Here is an 18,173-nt window from a genome sequence, read left to right on the forward strand (position 1 = left end):
CAAATATTTCTTTCTTGTCTAAATTGTCATACAAAAAGCAACTGCTATTGTGAAGAGAATTATAACTTCATAATGAGTTGGGGATAAAATTGTATGAAGTGTGAAACCCCGCTATTGTATTTCCTACTAGTGCAGACACAAGCATTAACAAGGAGAAGGGCTTCAAATGTAGCTGTAAGAATATAGAAAACTAAGAAAATGAAAAAAATATTAGGGGTGAACAGCACTAGAAAAAACAATGATATACAAAACAATATAGAATACAGTATACTACTTGGTACAGCACAACTTAATAATGATAATGAATTAAACAAGAATAAAATAATCAAAATTTTATATAACTTTTTTTGAGAATGAGAGGAGGTGAATAAAGACATTAAGAGGGTGAAATACCTGCCTTTTATGAAGGAAATATAAATACATATAAATGTGCCAAATCAAAAAGTTTCAAAATGAGTATTTTAAGAAATATGGAAGTAATTACCAGAAGAAACTGTTATGAATTAAAAGTAGTTGCCTCCAGGGAGTGGAGCTGGTAGTTGGGGAGGCATGGGAGAGGCAATGTTACTTTTACTTGTGTTTTTTAGTATAATCTGAGCTTTTTAAAGGCTCATGTTTCACTAGAAATAAAAATTAAAATTTTAAAAAGAGAAGTGGGCCTGGGATGTATCCCGGGAGCACTCCAGCACTTAGAGGTCAGGTGAAAAATGAGGAACAAATGAATGGGAGCTAGCAGTGGTTGCCAGTGGAGCAGGAAAGTGTCCAGGAGAATATGATGTCACAAGGTCACAAAAAATAAAATTGTTCCAAGAAGAAAGATGTGGGCAGCCACATAAAAGGCTGCTAAAATTTTAAATAAGAACATAGATGTGGTCCTTGAATTTGGCACGATGTAGTGGGTTACTGACATTGACTAGCTGACTTTGGGTGAAGGGAAAGATGGAGTTCAATTGGAATAATTGAAGACAGATTGAGGAGTGAGGAATCTGTTACAAGGAATATAGAAAAGGTGAGTAGTTTTATTTTAAGGGGGCAGAAAAGTGAGGCAATATCTGGATTAAGTCATGGGTTCAAGGGAGCACCAGTCATCCAGCATAACAGTCAATGAGCATGAGCTTACTTAATTGCACCTGGGTGGTGGCTTTGAACTTGGGCACCTGAAAATTCCTGCCCAAAAAATGTCTAATGTCTCTATGAAATACAAGGTAAAATCATAAGGTAAGAATAGATGGCAACTAGAGGTATGAAGGTGAATAAATGAAATATTACCTCCCTAAATGGGAGTTGGGGTGGGGGTGGAACTAAGTGAAGGGGATTCAGGTACAAACCTCCAGTTACATAATAAGTCATAGAGATGTAATACACAGCATAGAGAACATGGACAATAATACTGTAACAACTTCATATAGGGACAGATGACTTACCATGGTGACCATTTCATAATGTATGCAAATGTCAAATCCCAATGTAGTACATGGGAAACTAACATAATTTTGTATGTCAACTATATCTCAATAAAAAAATACGTATAGGTGAAAAAATAATAGGAAAAAATCATAGCAAGAGTAATTTGGGGTTAGTGTTAAAAAAAGGTAATAGTCAAAGAGTCTAAAAAATATTATCTTCTTTAGTGCCTGTGTGACCTTGGACAAGTCACTGGAACTCTCACATCTCAGCTTCTTCACCTGGTACATGGTGTACCAATATGGTGGTTGTGCAGCTTATACAATTCATTGTATCCAAGCACATAGCACAGTATGGATACACAGCAAATTATCTCAACATCTGCCCTTTCTTCCCTGGAACTGGTAGGTGCCATCTGAGCTGATGCTGGTCTGTAAACCATCAGGTGTGCTGAAAAACGACCTCAAAGGATAGAATAGGTATTTAAATGAGTGCCCATAAATTCTGACTTCCTACTGTTCTGAGCCCTCAGTGAAGTGTCATCATTTCTGTAATAACATGACCCAAGCTAGTGTTCCAAAGTACACCCTACAACTGCTTTTTGCAGGGAGAGGGAAACCTGCTGATTATACATGTTTTAGAAATTTGTGGACAAAATAAAGGATTGGCTCAGAGATGACAAACTAACATTACTGAATAATTTAAAATAGACATTTAGAAGAAGTTATTTAAATAACAAGTCAAATCTTTACATGATCAGAGATTGCTTTCTCAAAAGTTGTTTTGCAGAAAAAAAAAAATATATATATATATAGAAAAGCTGTCATTATTTTAAACATGATTAGGAACCAGCTGCTAAATGTATTTTTTACATATAGGCACAACCTATGTTTTCAAGTGCAGAAAGAACTATTACAAGAAGGGCATTATCCAGAATTTTCCTTCTCCACAGAGAAGAAATAATAAAAATGAATTACCAGAGGGAGGAGCTTCAAGATGGAGGAAGAGTAAGACGTGGAGATCACCTTCCTCCACACAAATACATCAGAAATACATCTACATGTGGAACAACTCCTACAGAACACCTAATGAATGCTAGCAGAAGACCTCAGACCTCCCAAAAGGCAAGAAACTCCCCACGTACCTGGGTAGGGCAAAAGAAAAAAGAAAAAAACAGAGACAAAATAGGGATGGGACCTGCACCAGTGGGAGGGAGCTGTGAAGGAGGGAAGGTTTCCACACAGTAGGAAGGCCTTCATGGGCGGAAACTGTGGGTGGCGGAGTTGGGAAGCTTCAGACCCTCGGAGGAGAGCACAGCAAGAGGGGTGCAGAGGACAAAGAAGAGAGGTTCCAGCACAGAGGATCAGTGCCAAGCAGCACTCACCAGCCCGAGAGGCTTGTCTGCTCACCCGCTGGGGGGGGGCAAGGGCTGGGAGCTGAGGCTCGGGCTTTGGAGGTCAGACCCCAGGGAGAGGACTAGGGTTGGCTGTGTGAACACCCCTGAAGTGGGCTAGTGTGCCACAGCTAGCCGAGAGGGAGTCCAGGAAAAAGTCTGGAGCTGCGGAAGAGGCAAGAGACTTTTTCTTCCCTCTTTGTTTCCTGGTGCACGAGGAGAGGGGATTCAGAGTGCCACTTAAAGGAGCTACAGAGATGGGCACGAGTCGTGGCTACCAGCGCGGACCCCAGAGACAGGCATGAGATGGTAAGACTGCTACTGCAGCCACCAAGAATCCTGTGTGCAAGTGCAGGTCACTATCCACACTTCCACTCCTGGGAGCCTGTGCAGCCCGCCACTGTCAGGGTCCCATGATCCAGGGACAACTTCCCTGGGAGAACACAAGGCGCACCTCAATCGGGTGCAACATCACTCCGGCCTCTGCTGGCTCAGGCTCGTCTCGCACTCCGTACCCCTCCACCTCCCCAACCTGAGTGAGCCAGAGCACCCGAATCAGCTGCTCCTTTAACCCAGTCCTGACTGGGCGTAAACATACGCCCTCAGGAGACCTACATGCAGAGGTGGGGCCAAATCCAAACCTGAACCACAGAAGTTGTGTAAACAAATAAGAGAAAGGGAAATTTCTCCCAGCAGCCTCAGGGGCAGCAAATTAAATTTCCACAATCAACTTGATGTACCCTGCCACTGTGGAATACCTGAATAGACAATGAATCATCCCAAATTGAGGAGGTGGACTTTGGGAGAATGATATATATATATATTTTTCCCTTTTTTTCCTTTTTGTGAGTGTGTATGTGTATGTGTGTGAATTTGTCTGTGTAGCTTTGCTTTTACCATTTGTCGTAGGGTTCTGTCTGTCCGTTTCTTCTTTTTTTTTTTTAGTACAGTTTTTAGCACTTGTTATCATTGGTGGATTTGATTTTTTGTTTGGTTGCTCTCTTATTTTTTTCTTTTTTTATTTATTACATTTAAAATATTGTTTTTAATATTTATTTTTAATTTTTTTACTTTACTGTGTTTATTTTATTTGATTTAATCTTCATTCTCTTGCTTTTTTTTTTTTTTTCTCTCTTCTATTCTGAACCATGTGGATGACAGGCTCTAGGTGCCCCAGCCAGGCTTCAGGGCTGTGCCTCTAAGGTAGGAGAGCCAAGTTCAGGACATTGGTCCACAAGAGACTTCCCAGCTCCACATAATATCAAATGGCAAAAATCTTCAGAGATCTCCATCACAGCACCAAGACCCAGGTCCACTCAACGACCAGCAAGCTACATTGTTGGACACCCTATGCCAAACAACTGGCAAGAGAGGAACACAACACCACCCATTAGCAGAGAGGCTGCCTAAAATCATAATAAGGCCACAGACACCCCAAAACACACGAGCAGACATGAACCTGCCCAGCAGAAAGACAAGATCTAGGTTCATCCACCAGAACACAGGCACTAGTCCCCTCTACAAGGAAGCCTACACAACCCACTGAACCAACCTTAGACACTGGGGGCAGACAGCAAAAATAACAGGACTACGAACCTGCAGCCTGTGAAAAGGAGACCCCAAACACAGTAAGTTAAACAAAATGAGAAGACAGAGAAACACACAGCAGATGAAGGAGCAAGGTTAAATCCCAGCAGGCCTAAAAATGAAGAGGAAATAGGCAGTCTACCTGAAAAAGAATTCAGAATAATGATAGTTAATTTGATCCAAAATCTTGGAAATAGAATGGAGAAAATACAAGAAAAGTTTAATGAGGACCTAGAAGAACTAAAGAGCAAACAAACAGTGATGAACTACACAATAAATGAAATGAAAAGTTCTCTACAAGGGATCAATAGCAGAATAACAGAGGCAGAAGAATGGATAAGTGACCTGGAAGATAAAATAGTGGAAATAACTACCACACAACAGAATAAAGAAAAAAGAATGAAAATAATTGAGGACAGTCTCAGAGACCTCTGGGACAACATTAAATGCAACAAAATTCGAATAATAGGGGTCCCAGAAGAAGAAGAGAAAAAGAAAGGGACTGAGAAAATATTTGAAGAGATTATAGTTGAAAACTTCCCTAATATGAGAAAGGAAAAAGTTAATCAAGTCCAGGAAGCACAGAGTGTCCCATACAGGATAAATCCAGGAGAAACACGACAAGAAGCATATTAATCAAACTATCAAAAATTAAATACAAACAAAAATATTAGAAGCAGCAATGGAAAAAGAACAAATAGCATACAAGGGAATCCCGATAAGGTTAACAGCTGATTTTTCAGCAGAAACTCTGCAAGCCAGAAGGGAGTGGCAAGACATATTTAAAGTGATGAAAAGGAAAAACCTACAACCAAGATTAATCTATCCAGCAAGGATCCCATCCAGATTTGACAGAGAAATTAAAAGCTTTACACACAAGCAAAACTAAGAGAATGCAGCACAAACAAACCAGCTTTACAACAAATGCTAAAGGGACTTCTCTAGGCAGGAAACACAAGAGAAGGAAAAGAACTCCAAAAACAAACACAAAACAATTAAGAAAATGGTAATAAAAACATACATATAGATAATTACCTTAAATGTAAAAGGATTAAATACTGCTACCAAAAGACATAGACTGGCTGAATGGATACAAAAACAAGACCTGTATACATGCTGTCTAAAAAAGACCCACTTCACACCTAGGGACACATGCAGACTGAAAGAGAGGGGATGGAAAAAGATATTCCATGCAAATGGAAATCAAAAGAAAGCTGGAGTAGCAATTCCCATATCAGAGAAAATAGACTTTAAAACAAAGACTTTTACAAGAGAAAAAGAAGGACACTACATAATGATCAATCCAGGAAGAACATATAACAATTGTAAATATTTCTGCACCTGACATAGGAGCACCTGAATACATAAGGCAAATACTAACAACCATAAAACGGGAAATCGACAGTAACACAATCATAGCAGGGGACTTTAACACCCCACTTTAACCAATGGGCAGATCATCCAAAATGAAAATAAATAAGGAAACACAAGCTTTAAATGATACATTAAACAAGATGGACTTAGTTGATATTTATAGGACATTCCATCCAAAAACAACAGAATACACTTTCTTCTCAAGTGCTCATGGAACATTCTCCAGGATAGATCATATCTTGGGTCACAAATCAAGCCTGGGTAAATTTAAGAAAAATGATATGGTATCAAGTATTTTTTCCCAAACACAACGCTATGAGACTAGATATCAATTATAGGGAAAATCGATAAAAAATACAAACACATGGAGGCTAAACAATACACTACTTAATAACCGAGAGATCATGGAAGAAGTCAAAGAGGAAGTCAAAAACTACCTAGAGACAAATGACAATGAAAACAGGATGACCCAAAACCTATGGGATGCAGCAAAAGCAGTTCTAAGAGGGAAGTTTATACCAATACAATCCTACCTTAAGAAACAAGAAACATCTCAAATAAAAAACCTAACCTTACACCTAAAGCAATTAGAGAAAGAAGACAAAAAAGCCCCAAAGTTAGTAGAAGGAAAGAAATCATAAAGATTAGTTCAGAAATAAATGAAAAAGAAATGAAGGAAATAAGAGCAAAGATCAATAAAACTAAAAGTTGGTTGTTTGAGAAGATAAACAAAATTGATAAACCATTAGTCACACTCATCAAGAGTAAAAGGGAGAAGACTCAAATCAATAGAATTAGAAATGAAAAAGGAGAAGTAACCACTGACACTGCAGAAATACAAAAGATCATGAGAGATTACTACAAGCAACTCGATGCCAATAAAATGGACAACCTGGAAGAAATGGACAGATTCTTAGAAATGCACAAGCTGCTGAGACTGAACCAGGAGGAAATAGAAAATATGAACAGACCAATCACAAGCTCTGAAATTGAAACTGTGATTAAAAACCTTCCAACAAACCAAAGCCCAGGATCAGATGGCTTGACAGGCGAATTCTACCAAACATTTAGAGAAGAGCTAACATCTATCCTTCTCAAACTCTTCCAAAATATAGCAGAGGGAAGAATACTCCCCAACTCATTCTACAAGGCCACCATCACCCTGATACCAAAACCAGACAAAGATGTCACAAAGAAAGAAAACTACAGGCCAATAACCCTGAACATAGATGCAAAAATCCTCAACAAAATACTAGCAAACAGAATCCAACAGCACATTAAAAGTATCATACACTATGATCAATTGAGGTTTATCCCAGGAATGCAAGGATTCTTCAATATATGCAAATCAATCAATGAGATACACCATACTGACAAATTGAAGGAGAAAAACCATATGAACCTCTCAATAGATACAGAGAGAGCTTTCGACAAAATTCAATACCAAATTATGATAAAAAGCACTCCAGAAATTAGGCATAGAGGGAACTTACCTCAATATAATAAAGGCCATATATGACAAACCGACAGCCCACATCGTTCTCAATGGTGAAAAACTGAAACCATTTCAACTAAGATCAGGAAAAAGACAAGGCTGCCCACTCTCACGATTATTCAACATATTTTGGAAGTTTTAACCACAGCAATCAGAGAAGAAACAGAAATAAAAGGAATCCAAATCGGGAAAGAAGAAATAAAGCTGTCACTGTTCGCAGATGACATGATACTATACATAGAGAATCCTAAAGATGCTACCAGAAAACTACTAGATCTAATCAATGAATTTGATAAACTAGCAAGATATAAAATTAATGCACATAAATCTCTTGCATTCCTATACACTAATGATGAAATTCTGAAAGTGAAATTAAGAAAACACTCCCATTTACCATAGCAGCAAAATGAATAAAATAACTAGGAATAAACCTACCTAAGGAGACAAAAGAAATGAAGACATGTATGCAGAGAATTATAAGACACTGGTGAAAAAAATTTAAAATGATACAAACAAATGGAGAGATATACCATGTTCTTCGATTGGAATAATCAACATTGTGAAAATGACTACACTACCCAAAGCAATCTACAGATTCAGTGCAATCCCTATCAAACTACGACTGGCATTTTTCACAGAGCTAGAACAAAATATTTCACAATTTGTATGGAAACACAAAAGACCCCTAATAGCCAAAGCAATCTTGAGAAAGAAAAATGGAGCTGGAGGAATCAGGCTCCATGACTCCAGACTATACTACAAAGCTACAGTAATCAAGACAGTATGGTACCAGCACAAAAACAGAAATATAGACCATTAGAACAGGATAGAAAGCCCAGAGATAAACCCATGCACAGGTGGTCACCTTATTTTTGATAAAGGAGGCAAGAATATAGAGTGGAGAAAAGGCAGCCTCTCCATAAGTGTTTCAGGGAAAACTGGACAGCTACATGTAAAAGAATGAAATTCGAGCACTCCCTAAAACCATGCACAAAAATAAATTCAAAATGAATTAAAGACCCAAATGTAGGGCCAGACACTATAATACTCTTAGAGGAAAACATAGCAGAACACTCTATGACATAAATCACAGCAAGATCCTTTTTGACGCACCTCCTAGAGAAATGGAAATAAGAACAAAAATAAACAAGTGGGACCTAAGGAAACTTAAAAGCTTTTGAACAGCAAAGGAAAGCATAAACAAGATGAAAAGACAATCCTCAGAATGGGAGAAAATATTTGCCAATGAAGCAACTGACAAAGGATTAATCTCCAAAATTTACAAGTAGCTCATGCAGCTCAATAACCAAAAAAACAAACAACCCAATCCAAAAATGGGCAGAAGACCTAAACAGACATTTCTCCAATGAAGTTATACAGATGGCCAACAGACACATGAAAGAATGCTCAACATCATTAATCATTAGAGAAATGCAAATCAAAACTACAATGAGGTATCATCTCACATTGGTCAGAATGGCCATCATCAAAATATCTACAAACAATAAGTGCTGGAGAGGGTGTGGAGAAAAGGGAACTCTCTTGCACTGTTGGTGGGAATGTAAATTGATACAGCCACTATGGAGAACAGTATGGAGGTTCCTTACAAAATTAAAAATAGAACTACCATATGACCCAGCAATCCCACTACTGGGCATATACCCTGAGAAAACCATAATTCAAAAAGAGTCATGTACCAAAATGTTCACTGCAGCTCTATTTACAATAGCCAGGACATGGACGCAACCTAAGTGTCCATCGACAGATGAATGGATAAAGAAGATGTGGCACATATATACAATGGAATACTACTCAGCCATAAAAGGAAATGAAATTGAGTAATTGAGAAATGAATTTGTAGTGAGGTGGATGGACTTAGAGACTGTCATACAGAATGAAGTAAGTCAGAAAGAGAAAAACAAATACCGTATGCTAACACATATATATGGAATCTAAAAAAAGAAAAAAAAAAAGGAAGAAAATCATCAGAAGAACCTACGGGCAAGATGAAAATAAAGATGCAGACCTTTCCTAGAGAATGGATTAGAGGATACAGGAGGGGGAAGGGTAAGCTGGGACAAAGTGAAAGAGTGGAATGGACATATATACACTACCAAACGTAAAATAGATAGCTAGTCGGAAGCAGCCACATAGCACATGGAGATCAGCTCGGTGCTTTGTGACCACCTAGAGGGGTGGGATAGGGAGGGTGGGAGGGAGGGAGATGCAAGAGGGAAGAGATATGGGGACATATGTATATGTATGACTGATTCACTTTGTTATAAAGCAGAAACTGACCCACCATTGTAAAGCAATTATACTGTAATAGAGATGTTAGAAAAAGACAAAAAAAATAAAAAATAAACCTCAAAAAAAATAGAGAAATAATCTGATGCACTTAAGCAATCCTCAGGAAGGCTACTGGAAGACTAATCAGAAAGAAATTAGGTAGGAAAAATAAATTGACGGACTAAACTAAGTGAAAGTAAAAAGTGAGGAAGAGAAAAAGGGAAGAAAGATTGAGGAAAGATAAGTACATATATTTTTACCATTTGTTCATTTGAAGATGCTTCTCAGTAACTTCCCAGTCCAAATTTCCTCCTTGAATTTTACTGATATGGTTCCTGTTTTCTTGACTTAAACTTTTCCAAATTATTTGTGGTAATAGGGCATTAAATAACATCAAATAAGCGCAAAGAGTCATATACATCTTACATGTATGCTAGGAGCCTATAATTTCATTTAAGAGACAATATATATTTATGAAATATTTAAAAAATAGAACATTTCCACCTAATCAATGGTATCATCCAGAACGTCAATATGAATAAGCCAATAAGATGCTAACAAACAGCATAAAATACTTGTTTTCAATAAGCTAATTGAAACTGGAAACCAGGAGCCAGGGCTGTGATTGAGGCTGTGATTCCATCACAAATTGCTCTGGGCCTCCGGGTGGGTCATTTAACCTTGCCTGTCTTCAGATTTCCTATCACCAAAAAGGAAATTAAAACTGGAATTCGTTCTCCCAGGTGGCAGCCTAAGAGACAGAGAGCATCTTATCATCCTATTTATAATTGTAGACTCACAGAATTTTAGAGTTGGATTCGTCTTTAGCTACCACCAAATTAATCCCCTCCTTTTACAGATGTTAGTGCTGGGACTCAGCAAGGTGAAGTACCTCATTGAAGGTCAAGCCAGGTGGTACCTGCCCTTTAGTCTAACAGTGCATCATAATGTAACACTGACTTATGTCCCTGAAAGCATCCTTTTCTTTTCTCCTCTTTATGCCCATCAGAACACCTGTGTTCAGTTAAAAAAATATTTGAAGGCACAGGATCACCTTGAGAAATACACAGATTATATACTAATGACCAATTCACAAATACTATAGCCCTTAATGTCATTTGATATTTGCCTAAAGATGGAAGATCAAAGTTATAACTGCATTTCTATTATCCTTATTTGGAAAGGAATAGGAAATTCTTTGCTTAGCAAATTATGTTTGAGGTTATTTGGGAACGTGAATATATCCTGGGTTCTGCTTGATTCTTCTAGGACCAGACTACCTCCTGTGGAGATTGTCCCTCTTAAGAAGGCAGAAGAGATTATAATAACCCAAGCTTAAAACCAAACCAAACCAAAACAAAGAGATGATGTGTTACTTTCACAAGTCCATGAAATCCACATAATTGTAGTATGAAAAATTAGAGGAAATTTTCATTGGATTTCTTTTGATCACATCCTGACATCTATTCAGCTTCACACAATTTTTTTTCTAAGTACTTGAACAGGTGCAAAAGGACGTGTTTTTACAGTGGGTATTTTTACTTACATTTTGGCAAGTGAGCACAAATCATTTGGCCTAAAGTCCCAAAGATGTTTCTTTTCTATTTCCTGTGGAAGAAAGACATTGCCAACTCCATTTCAGTAATGTTTTAAGGGAGATGGAAATCTGTGCTGTCCTGTGAGCTCTGCCATTGTGTTTGCTGGTTTACAAAGGCATTTTCTATAATGTATGGAATCAACTGTTTCAAGTTTTTTTTTTTTTTTTTTTTCCTTGCTGCTATAATTTTTATATCTCATTTTACCTCTGTAATTAAGACAGGTCTGGTAGGTTTTTAAATTAGCCCAGCTTTCATCTCTATCACACATTCATTTCAAAACTTTTATGAATATTTAATAGAGGTTTTATAATTCATGGTGATATGATGAACAGCCTTTTGGCCGTTAAGTCAATTGACAGAAAAAAAAATCTCTCTCTTCAGGCAGAAATAATAACGATTCTATTTTTGTTCCTAGATTGGTGATTACACAGTCACCTGTTTTCACATTAAACTTTGATGATAAATTACTCAGCAACCATGATAATATCAGAAGTTTTACTGGCCAGAACAAATTGTCAGTAATTGCTCACAAGATAAAGAGAAAGCACTGACTCTCTTTCCCCCTGTCCTTCCCCTGGGGGTTGTGGCTGCGACCCCACAGCCCAACTGACTCCAATTTCTTTCGTTTGTTCTTTTCTCTTTATTTTATTTTTTTTGTTTCCTTTCAAAACTTGATCTGTCTGCCTAGTAAGAACATGTTAATATTCCATTAGCATGGCTGCTGATTTGACACACACACACAGAACATAGGCTGCATAAAAACAGTTAACTTTGAGATGAACTGTAGTTCAAATAGGTTCATTTTCTACTTGACTCCCCACAGGACATACATGCACATTTTAAAAAATATTTGGGGAAATGCCTCCAGATTAAAGTATGCATCAAATGATGCTGTTTCCAAAGCAATCTAGAGGTTTTATTTCATTTAAATATATCAAAGGTTTAGGAAAAGAGAGTCTGATGATAATACCTAAATATGTATCAGAGAATTATAAAATCTAACCTTAGTGTCAGATCCAGGTAGCTGGGACACCCTGCCTTCAGTATTCTATCAGCACCAAACTGGAACCATAAATGGTAAGAAATGGAGGACTAACACTTCATCCTCCAGCCCCTTAGAGTCTCCAAGGGCCTGGGAGGAGTCCCTCACTATAGCATACTGGGGAACTGGACCATCCTGCCAGGCTTTTATGTCTCCTGTAATGGGGTCACAGACTCCACTCTCTCCCTGGGGAGATTATTCTGCTGCCTAATAGCTTCTACTCTAACAGACTTTTTTCTCTGGTATGTAGACAACTCCTTTCTGCTCAATTCCTTCTCAGTAATGCCCCTTTCACTAGCCTGAAAATTCCACTTTGGGGTTTACAGCCCTAATGCAGAGGCTGTGATACCATAGCTCCTTGGCAGCAGCTTCATGGAACTACACACACTACATTTTTTTTTTTTTTTAATTTATTTATTTATTTATTTTTGGCTGTGCTGGGTCTTCGGTTCGTGCGAGGGCTTTCTCTAGTTGCGGCAAGTGGGGGCCACTCTTCATCGCGGTGCGGGGACCGCTCTTCATCGCGGTGCGCGGGCCTTTCACTATCGCGGCCCCTCCCGTTGCGGGGCACAGGCTCCAGACGCGCAGGCTCAGCAGCTGTGGCTCACGGGCCCAGCTGCTCCGTGGCATGTGGGATCTTCCCAGACCAGGGCTCGAACCTATGTCTCCTGCATTAGCAGGCAGATTCTCAACCACTGCGCCACCAGGGAAGCCCACACACTACATATTTTTAATCTTGCTTTGTATGTTAGGGTCTTCATCCCCTCGATCATTTTTGTGGCTCTTCTCTGTACTCTATCCAATTTGTATAAATATATTACTTGTAGGAATGATGAATTTGACTCTTTGCAATGTATCAATGACTACATGACAGTAAATACTCAAACATTCACCATATCTACTGTGTGTACACACCACACACATGCACTGGACCTTAATATATTCAATGCCCAAGGTTATAAACTCTAAAGGAATTCAAGTACCCTTTGTTTTACACAAGGAGAAATGCAGAGAAATCTGGATTACACAGCCCCTACCCCAATCCTTCCAAACTTTATTTCTCGGTGAGATTTTGGAAATCTGTCATTGGGTGAGAGAGAATAGCAAACTGCATAACAGATCCATATCCTAGTTATTACCAATGCAAATTTGCCTCCAGAAAAAGTCATTAAACATGAGCATGCTCAGGTCAAATGTTATTCGGAGCCCCATGCAAGAAATAAAACAAGAGATTCTGTGAATATTCCCCCACCTCTGGACAGAGGTCTCACAGAGGAATGGGAAGAGGCAAATGTTATCTAAATTTCAGATGAAGTCATTTTGGAAATCATACCCTTTAACTTTGCTGAGGAGGAAGGGTGGAATTTACTCTCAACATTTCTGCACGTTCCATCCCTTCTCTCTTCAAAGGAAACCTCAGAGCTGAGCTACCAAAGTGACATCAAGCAAACAGGATCCCATAAACATCAAATGCCTCTGATGTATAACTTTTGATGTGTGAACAGTGTGTCATTGTGATGTTGGAAGAAGCCCAGCTCCCTCCTTCTTTATTGTGGGCTGCAGGGTCTAATAGGCATAAAATAACTGCCAACTGGGCCCATGTGCATTTTAGTGCTTTTAGATGCTGAATAATTTAAATAATTTTATTTCAGTGAGGTAGGTGAACTTAAAAGCAAATGTTTACAGGATGGTGGTTGTGACTAGGTGGCTACTGTGGCACATACTTGTGCATAGACACACACACACAGCCTTGCAGATAGACATAGAATTAGGGAAGTAAAAGAGCAGGACTTTTTGTTATTATGTCTTCACCTTCAATACACACGCACTTTGCATTTGATAATTCAACCATTCCTTTTTACCTGTGAATCTTTTTCATTTGTTAATCCTGTACAAAATACACCCTTACATATATAAAATTCAAATGAAACCTCATGATGGCTTTTATTGTTCCACTTAATTTTATAGTTATAATGTATGGAAAAGAAGTTAGTGTTGATAATAGTTTATCCTAAGCCATTTCAAGGAATCTTCTGGCCGAAGAGAAAAGTCCTTGACGTTGCTTAACATTGTGATAACTGGCGGTTCTTGTTCCTGAATGCATGCAATTCCTGTACTTCCAATTTTACTTTTGGGCCTACCTTTCCGAGATGATATTTATAGGGCTGAGTTTATATATACCTCTATGTGAAAAGGTAGACAGATTCACAGATGCAATGCATCATAGTCCATCCTTCTATCATGTGCAATCCAGACTGGAGATTGGTCAGAGCACACTGCTTTGCTTAGAGCCAGGGAGGTAGACCAGATGACCTTAGGGATTCCTGGCAGCCATTGAAGCTTTATAAATATACAGCTGTGAATGCACTAGTGAACATTTATGCTGGATGTTTCATACATGTAAGTATCTGAATAAGTGCCTTTCCTTTGGGCAGCCCAGGAATTGGTCACTATTGTATCTAAATTACAGGTTACTACAGTCTGTGGCATGTTGAATTTGTCATATATTTCAGTGACCAATAATAACTTTATTTTACATACCCTACTCCCCCTGACCAAGTATTGTTCCATGTGTTAGAGACTAAAACTCTGGACAGGAAGAAGAATGGCATGTGCAAAACTCACAGATTTTGATTTAGAAAGAAGTCAAGTGGAAAGAACATTTAATAAGGCTGTACAGTCTGGGCACTGTGCTAGGCTGGGAATTTCACACATATACTTATTTGATCCTTATAACAACCCTATGAAATAGACTGCACTCTTCATTCTACAGAAAAAGGTACAGAAGCTCAGAGTAGCTGACGAAGGTCTCCCAGCAATCAGTAGGCCAAAATCCAGATTGTCAGTCCAGATCTGACCACACAGTGTCAGACGCTGTATTCATGTTATCTGCTGCAAAGGATGGAGCCTCAGAGTTTGCATCGGATTCTAAATTCAGACTCTGTGGGTCATCAACATCAACAGCTGGAGGAAAGAACTGAGTCATTATTCAGATGTACAGTTGCTTTATATAGAGGCAGAATAGACTGTGGCTCCATAGCAGCATTTAAAGTGCTCTGGGGAGGACCCCTACTATTCCCCCAATGAGCTCCTCGACCTGCTCGTTAGCGCCTGCACTTCTTAATGGGGAACAACACCTTCCATCTCACAAATGCAAAGAAAGCTTAAAATAAAACCTCCCAGAAAGTTGTAGTACACTGTCTGAAATACATACCTCAGTTAGATGAGATCCCTTCCTGGGAGTACGTTTGAGAAGAGAACAGAAAATATAGAAAATGTGAGCTGGCTGAAGGTCTCCCCTGAAGGAAATGACTGAGACATTCTAAATAATATGTGTGTGTGTGTGTGTGTGTGTGTGTGTGTATAAACTTCCAATTATCCAAGGCTAGGCATGTTCTAATGGTTTGGTGATTTGAATATGGGCATCTAAGGGCTATGTGATGTGGGTGGGTCAGGACCTTCCTTTTGCTCCAGGTCCCATCTAGAACATGAGGACAGGCATTTCTGTACACTGAGAATACTTAGCAACTTCACTGGAAATGCCTCATGTTTACTTCACTGGAAATGTCTCATGCTTATGTGTTGCATGGAACAAACATTCATATCAATTTCTCTGAGAGAAAATTCAGAATTAGAAGGAGAAATAAAAACTTCAGAAAAATAGTAAAGATAGTTGTTATTTCCCCCCTATATATAACAGTGTCTAGCTGAGGTATATTTAGAAAACATATGCAAGTATTAAGGAAATATGCTAGCATGTTCTTCAAATAAAGCTATGGAAACAAAGGAAAATAACCATAGTCCCAGCATAGCAAGAATGCATGATATCGTACTGATAAGCCACTCCCTACTGAGAGAATAACTACAGTTGGTAGAGCAAAAAGGAATCTGAGCAGACTCAGTAAAAGCAAAAGGGCTTAAATAAATTACAGGGATCATGGTCAGATAGGAGAAAGAACTGATTGATGAATAGGGATCAAATATTGATCTAGAGATGTGAGTAATCCATTGCCTAAAGATATTCTGAAACAACTATGTCTGTTCAATTCCCTAATTGCACAATGAAATGATTCATTTCTTCCTCAGAGACTTATAAAAGAAAAATGTCTTAAATTAATTAAACATTTTGCTTCAACTGTTTAACATAAAATTAGTGTTATTTTCCTAATATGGTACTAGTTATTTTACAGCAGTATTCACTAGTATTTTTAGATTATCTCTTAATATGACATATTTTCCATATATTAGTGGTCATAATGTAGAAAGTAATTATTGCCAGTCATATGGCTAATAAATAACATTGCAGAATATTTGCTAATTACAAAGTTCAGCTACTTCTGTAACATTAAATTGCTTAAAAATACTTAAGGTTTACATTTCTAACTTGTTTCTCAAACAGAATATAAAGTCCTGGAGGGTGGAGGCTACATGTTTCTCGAACCTGAATGCCTTTTGTATCTGATCATACAGCTTATCACTTTGATTCTTCTTGCTCCTTAACATGGGTTGATTACAACATCTTCTTCCTACCCTCAACTTCACTACCTTCATACAGACCACATCACATCATTTTTCATGTGGAGCACTAAAAGGATGCACTAATTTTGTTTTTCTTCCTTTTGTCTTGCTCTTCTTTAAAAATATTTTTCTCAGGTCTATGCAACATCTAGCTTTGATGACCCCCTTGAGAAGCCCTCACTTTGTCTCCCAAGCCTCTTTTTTTGGGAATATGATTATCCTTTTTAGAGCACTTGAAACATGGTGTTGTCTGTTACCTGTTTACTTATCTTTTGCCTGACAAGACTATGAGTTTTGTAAAGACAATGACTTTAAGTTATTCATAAATAAATTTTCACCAGTTCTTCAAGTTCTCAGTGAATATGTGTTGAATAACAAATCCATGGTAAGAATCTGAGCTCCAAATCATAGCTTAATAAATGCTGGTTATCTAAATTAATGTATTTATTAAACTTTGTAGGATCTAATTTATATTAATTAGACTTAGACAAAATAGTGTTTCCTCCTTTTGAGGCAATAAACGTCATGTCAAACATCAAAGAAGTGCTAGTTCAACAAACAGAGAACAGAATGAAGAGACTGCTATTTTCTGAACAGGAGAAAAGAATGTTCAATGTCCACCAGTTAATTCTCCTCTGCTGTTTTTCTCAAGGGTGTATACAATGCAGATCTTTGCCTAGGAACCATTAACAGATGTATTAAGTCCTTGTGACAACTGATTCATTTTAGTTTAAGGTTATGAATACAAAACAACAAGAGTGTTGGTATTTAACATGCATTTTAATGATGTCACAGCAAAAGTAAAGGATGAGAAAGATAATTCAATTTGCTTTCTCTAAAAGGTCAGTTCTCTTGAGTTAAAAATTATCCCTTAGGGTACCAATGCCTTTCTCGGCGTACTTCCCCTTCTGCTGCCTCTCTGCCTCCTCCTGTTCCTTAGGGATGTGAACATTTATATTTAAGGACCATCAGACTATGTTGTTTGGAATGAAAGTGAGTTGGTGAGCAGAGCAGAGGGACACCCCATGCTTTTAAAATGAAACTTTAGGTGGTTTTGCCCTTGATTTTATCATTATTCCAGCATACTTTAAGTTATTTTAAGTGCATTTAAGAAAAGGAAAGAAATAGAAATGGATATGGTCATTTAAATATTATATTTGTGGTCTTTGCACATACAAAGCTTGCATGCAGAGGTGAAGGCTTTGGTGAGAAAGATTATACATCATTTGGTCAAAATTTATCCCAAGTGTTTTTAAGCCACATCTTGTATTTCTGCAGGATTGAATCTTTCATAACAGCAGGGCTCAGCACAGAGTCTTCACAAACTTGGAGGTCAATATGGATTTGTGGAATCAATGGATTAATATCTGACTCCAGATATGCTGGTAAACATTCAGTGCATGGCCCTTAGGACCCACTCAGTGATACTCAGTAGGTTTTATGAACAAGAAAACTGATATTTAGGACACAGTT

Source organism: Balaenoptera acutorostrata, chromosome 13, assembly GCF_949987535.1.
Source record: "Balaenoptera acutorostrata chromosome 13, mBalAcu1.1, whole genome shotgun sequence".
Classification (NCBI taxonomy): domain Eukaryota; kingdom Metazoa; phylum Chordata; class Mammalia; order Artiodactyla; family Balaenopteridae; genus Balaenoptera; species Balaenoptera acutorostrata.